This window comes from Centruroides sculpturatus, unplaced genomic scaffold (genome assembly GCF_000671375.1).
Source record: "Centruroides sculpturatus isolate CEXI.00-Female unplaced genomic scaffold, Cexi_2.0 scaffold633, whole genome shotgun sequence".
In the NCBI taxonomy this organism is placed as follows: Eukaryota; Metazoa; Arthropoda; class Arachnida; order Scorpiones; family Buthidae; genus Centruroides; species Centruroides sculpturatus.
Window position 1 is genome coordinate 379,146 of NW_019384853.1, and position 6,660 is coordinate 385,805.

General features: G+C 34.8%; 1 protein-coding gene across 1 annotated transcript in view; it reads left to right on the forward strand.

Annotated features, from left to right (window-relative positions):
* The window catches only part of LOC111630517, a 7,613-nt gene extending 7,455 nt beyond the window's left edge, over positions 1-158 (forward strand). Inside the window, exon 2 of the mRNA XM_023374635.1 lies at positions 71-158. The gene's annotated coding sequence lies outside the window, so the exon portion shown is untranslated. The remainder of the gene's footprint in view (positions 1-70) is intronic.
* The last annotated feature ends 6,502 nt before the right edge of the window (positions 159-6,660 follow it).

The following is a 6,660-nucleotide window of genomic DNA, read 5'->3' on the forward strand; positions in this document are numbered from 1 at the left end:
TTCTCGCTTCCCGATTGGTTTCTCCTTTGTCTCCAGGTGCATGACGAAACTTTTTCGGGTCGCGGGAAAGGTCCGATTCGAGGTGTCCATCTGATACCTCTTTGTCGACTCTGTTCGATGACTGTTTATAAAATAATAACACCTGCACTCATAACTCAGGCCGTTATTTACCATTTTTGACGTCTAAGAATTTAACGATCATTTTCACCTTTCACCTATCAAAAATTCCTCTTTTTTGTTCAAAAAGGTTTATTTCGGCCAACATTTTATAGACACGCGAGTCAAAGATCTACCTGTTTATGAGCGCTCATGTTAGAGTTTGTCTTCCGCTAAAACCTTATCAGATAGTTGACACATACTCGAACCGTTCCGAGTCTCGTTGTTTACATCTCGTGTCGTGCAAGAATTTCACGGTTTACTCGAGTTCGAACCTCGTCTGGGAACCCACAGATGTATCAACTGTTGTCACAACAAATTTAATAATACAAATCATAATGCAAGAGATAACTGCTGTCCCATTTTTAATAGAACTAGAAACACTATCATCGAATGAACGAAATATGGATTCTAACGGTAACAACAATATATGTTTTCTGCAAATAAACTTAGGAAGAGGAATATCAGCTACATCCCTTCTTGCATCTATCAGTCACAATTATGATATACAGTAGAGCGTCGATTTTCCGAATCAATTGGAGACTGGGGTTGTCCGGATAACTGATATTTCGGATAACCGATTTACGTACGAAAAAATAGTTTAACGTATCCGATGTCAAAATTTTTCTCCATTGCGTGTCGCTTCGCATTGAATTTTCATCGATGTTAAGCCTAACAAAGACTATTGTATCGTTAAAAGTTATTTTTTTTATTTTGTGCAAACAAAATAAATATATTGAAAAATATAAAAAATAATAAAAAATGATACTTCAGATGTTAATTTAGTATCAAAAACGTAAACTATTTGAGTAGCCCAAGACATAGCCAAAGATTGAAGTGCCACAGCACTGGCGAAAATTTAAATTTGCCGACTGGAATTCTTTCGGATGATTGACTTTCGGAAAATCGACGCTTTACTGTATTACTAATACAAGAACCCTATTGTATAAACAACAACCTGGCTTGTTTACCTACACATTATTCAATTCTTACGGGCACAAATAACTATCCATGGGCTATTAACGTTATTACTAATAGTAACTATACTATTCTTCACCATAAAACTTTGTCCAGTGAATATATCGTTTGCAATGAAATTTATTTTAATAGCAACACATATATAATTATCAACATATATTGCCCACGGGATTTGAACATTAACGAAATAATAGATAAAATACAGAACATATTAAATAAATTTAGTAATGCTAAATTTGTTATAGCAGGAGACATAAACGTACATTCACCTACTTGGGGTGGAGATCAATATGATAAGCGCGGTGACTTATTTGAAAACTTTATAGCCTCCAATGGTCTGCAGATACTAAATAATCCTTTTTCACTTCCCACATATGTATCAAGACAAGGGGAAACCTGGATAGATGTTGCAATTTACAGTTCTGGATGCGACAATGAGATTGAAAACTGGAGAGTACATCCTGAAAATAGCCTAAGCGACCATGCTTATATTTCTTATCAATTGAAACACAACGGCAATGCACAAATTACCACTGCAGACAAAACAAGGTTTAACCTTGCTATGGCAAATTGGGAAGGCATGCGATACTATTTATTGGATAATCTATTACCATATAGTATCAACAGTCGGGAAGACAATGAGCAAACTTTAGATTATAATATTAATAAAATTGAATATGCCTGTCGCAGATATATTCCAAAAACAAAACCAAGCTTAAGATCTGTGCCGTGGTGGAGTGATAAGCTCACGGACCTAAGAAAAATGAATAATTTCTTGCGACGACGATACCAAAGATGCAGAAATGAGCCAAACCGTACTACACTAAAACAACAATATTACTCACATCAAGTCCAATATCAAAAAGAAATAAAGAATGCAAAAATAAAGTCTTGGCGAGAATACTGCACTGCAGCATCAGCAAATCCATGGGGATACCTGACAAAACTCTGTACAAACAAATTGCGAAAACAACAGGTACTGATAAATGAAGATCCTCAAATAATAAATTAATCTTCGCCTGATATCAATCTCCTGGATATACTGAAACAACGAATGAATAATTACTGTATTTCTGACAATGCTGCAAATGATACTCCTTGGCAGAAGCATTTAAGAGAAAATGTAAGCACAGAAATGAATACAGGTAATTCTCCTGGATTTACATATCAGGAAATAAATAATGCAATATACCGGCTACGAGATGGTAAATCTCCTGGTATCGATGGAATAACAGCAAAAATAGCAAAAAATATTTGGGAAATGATACCACAAAAACTCGTGCAATTATACAATATATGTCTGCGTCATGGCATTTTTCCCACTAGATGGAAAATTGCCAAGATTGTACCTGTTCCTAAACCTAATAAACCAAATGAAACAAGACCGATTTCTTTACTACCAACACTCGGCAAGGTGCTTGAACGACTGCTTACTGACAGATTAACATGGCACGTCGAGAAAAATAACCTATTAAACAACAGACAATTCGGATTCAGACAACAAATGTCCACCAGTGATGCAATAAATTATGCTGGTCATAAAATCAAATATTTACTTGAAGAACACAAATATGTCTTGGCAATTAGCCTTGACATATCAAAAGCATTTGATAGTGCCTGGTGGCCGTTTGTNGGATGTGCTATTGTCGCATATTGTAATGGCGATGAAATTTTTTCTCAAAAGGGAAAACTACATAAAACATGCAGTGTATTTCAAGCAGAGCTGCTTGCAATTAAAATGACTATTGACTGGACAGAACAGAATTTTACCAACAACAATGTCCATATTCTCAGCGACTCTTTTTCAGCAATACAGGTTATCTGCAGCAAACAACTTCATCCGATTGCAACAACCATACGACATTTGATATATAACTCCAGCAACGTCTATACAATATCCTGGATCAGAGGACATCAGGGCACGGCAGGTAATGAACGTGTGGACAAACTGGCTAAAGAAGCTGCAATCGATGAAACATTAGATACAATCTATGATAAAGTATGTAGGAAAGGCATTAGAAAATTATTATACGAAGACCTATTACATCGTTGGCAGATTACATGGGATTCTAAGCATAATGACATAACATACAAATTTATACCCAATATTAAAGACTACCATGATAGATATAAATGGGTAATTCCAAGTTCCCCCATTACTCAGTTTTTTACTGGGCATGGGAAGTTTTCTAAGTATCTGCAAAGATTTACGAATAAACAAAATGACCTGTGTGCTATTTGTGGATTACTGGGTGATGTTGAACACCATATCTTTTATTGTATTTCATTGGAAGCTGAGAGACAACCTAAGAATTTTAACATTCAAATACAACCTAAACTGGCGATGTCAATATGAAGAACTCATAAAATACAAAGATATTTTCTCTGCTTTCCTGCAATTAACTAATAAACACCAGAAAATAGAGAATCTCGCTACTAGGGATTAACAATCCTTTTACTTTTAACATTCTATTGTATAAGACTGGTTATATATTTTGACACTGGTATTTCTGGTTGGTAGTAAAGCATGAGTTTTGAAGCTAGGTATGTTCTGTCCGTGTAATATTAGGATAGTTCTTGTTGTAACTCTTAAGTAAAAACTTAAACCGTAGAATTCAAAATAAGAAAATCCCTAAATGAATTCCTTTTTTAAAACACTTCCTCAGTATGAATACCATAACATAGGTTGTTGAATAATTCGGTTCATAATTTGGACTTTCTGTTCTATTTGCTTATTTCTAAATCAATAAAGCATAAATATATATCTCTGAACGGAACAACACAAATTTGTGTTATTATCTTTATAATGATTTTGGTTAGATAACTAGTTTGGTTTTCTGCATTTGTCTGTTTCCTGTATGGTTTTAGATGTCTAATAGGATCTATGATAGTGGTTGATAGTTGGTTACAATGACATCACACATATTAAAATAAAACAAAGACACCTATGAGATAAAGTTATTAACACAAAGTTATAAAGAACTTTAACTTTATAACAAAGCTAATAATACGAACGGTGACAAATGTAAAAAATTTAAATCACAGTAACAATATGCAAAAACGTTTTCTGTAATACTATTGGATACCAGCGGAGATACTTGGCAGCAACCAGAAGTGACAATGACAGCTGAAGCAAGTGATTTCTGTTCAAACGACAAAGGATGTTTGTCAATACGATGCAGAATATTAGAAATTCCTAGAAGATAATGTGTCGTAACATCTCATCTGCAGCTGAGTGCAAGAACTGCTAAAGTGCACAAGGCTGACTATTCGTTAAATTATTTTGTACAACAGGATCTCTTGAAAACAGGAACTTCGATGGTTGTCAATAGTGTTATACTGGACTCAATAACAGGCTAAACAACTGACTGATTGTAATATTTAGGTTAAGTTAGTTTTTAATTAAGTTAAGTACTTTTATTTTGTTTATTTTAAATATGTATAAATGTATAAATATATCTGCTTATTTCTGTTTAGTAAATTTGTACATATGTATAAATATAATGTTACGCGAATATATATGTAACATCATGTAACATCATAATATATATGCAATACTATATGTATCATATAAGTAATATAATATGTACTATAATATGTAACTGTACAGGAAAACTCTCAGCTATGTATTATACGGTGCTGAGAATGCACCAATTGGTGCTAAATAAAGAATATTGAGTATTGAGTATTGAGTATTGTGTAAGCGATTGGCATTTTACCTCTCTCATCTTCTTGTGATAATACTGCACCTATAGCTTTCATTAGAGGTGTCTGTAGCCAGAATAAAAGGTTTGAAAAATCTGGGGATTTTAAAAGTGGAGCAGAGGTAACGATTTTTTTTTATCTTTCAAAGCTCCATTCCTGCTCTTCTGCCATCTGGAATTGGGTGTCATTTTTCAGTAGGTCAGTTAACGGTTTTTCAATATCGGTATAAGATTTGATGTAATGCCAGTAATATCCAGTTAATCCTAAAAAAGATTTGATATCATGTTTATTCGTCAGTCTGGGAAAAGTCAATACACGTTTGATTTTGTCGAAATTGGGACTTATTCCTTTATCCAAAATATCATGCTCCAAAAATTTGATTTGACATTGTAAGAAATGACATTTTTTTGGTTTTAATTTTAAGCCAGCCTTCCCAAGGCGCTTAAAGATTTGTTCTAGTCGTATCAGATGGCTTTGAAAGTCATGACTAAAGGTTAGAATGTCATCCATATATTGGAGACAAGTCTTTCCTTTTATGCCATGAAGAATAAAATCTGCGGCCATTTTCAAGATGCTGGGGCTCTGCAAAGACCCATCGCCATATGATTCCACTGATAGTGGCCATTGGGGAGTTAAAAATGCTGACTACTCCTTATCTTTCAAGGCTAATTGCCAGAATCCTAATAAAATGTTCATTGTTGAGAAGTATTTGGACTGTCCCATTAGGCTGAGTGCTTCCTGAACTAACAGTATAAGATATGGATCTGTTTTGAGAATTTTATTTAACTTCTGGTAATCAATGACAAGGCGCCACGATACTGGGGTTTTTTTAACAATAACGCTGGAGCTGACCAGGGCGAGAGAATGTGTTATTATTCCATTATCTAATAACTCATTGATGATTTAGTTCATTTTTTCTCGTTGAGTATAAGGCATCCAATACAAAGGTTGATATATGGGAGAAGCATCTCCGGTATCGATTTCGAGTTCTACTACCTGACGATATCCCAAGTTATAATCGTGAGTGGCAAAAACATGTTAGTGCTTATAAAGTAAGTCTAATAGAGGTTGATTTTTCTCTTTGCCAATATGGGACCACTCAAACAGCTAACTAAATTCTGCCTTTGTAATATTTGGAGTAGCCAATTGAGTGATAGATTTCAATTTGTGGGAGTTTTGTCTTCTACAGCTCTTAGAAGAGTTCTCACACATTTGACCTTTGAGAATTTTCTAGGTTGGGTGGAGAAATTAGTTATGCGAATAGGCACTTGTCCTTTCTTTTTAGTTTTTGCTGGGATATCTGCCCCCACGACTTCATCTTGGTTAAGTATGCCAGTTTCGATAATGGCCAATATGCCCTTTTGTGTTATCCCGTTAATTTTTCCCATTGTAACTATTTCTGTTCTCAGGCAAAGATTACAGTGCGTGAACAAAATTACATCTCGAGTTTGTCCTGGAGGTAAGTTTCAGTTTCTCGAGATATGAGTAGCATTGGTGGTAAGACAATGGGAAATAGAGCCAGTGTTATATTTGATATGTCTGCCTCTACAATCTGGTTTTCTATCCACCTGCGATAATGTTGTTGTTTCTTTTATTTTGGGGCCCTTTCCGAAGTGAATCTCCTCTTTTTCAGGGAGAATCAATGTTTTTCTTGCTAAACAAATCGTTAATCTTTGTGCTTTTATATCTTTCCAAGGAGTCCATCAAATCATTTGGTATTTGATCGTCTACCACATAACAAGAAGAGAAGAAGTGCAAGGGCCCGATATCAAAGTGAACTTTCATGGCTCCATATGTTGTTATTCCATGGCCCGTAACACT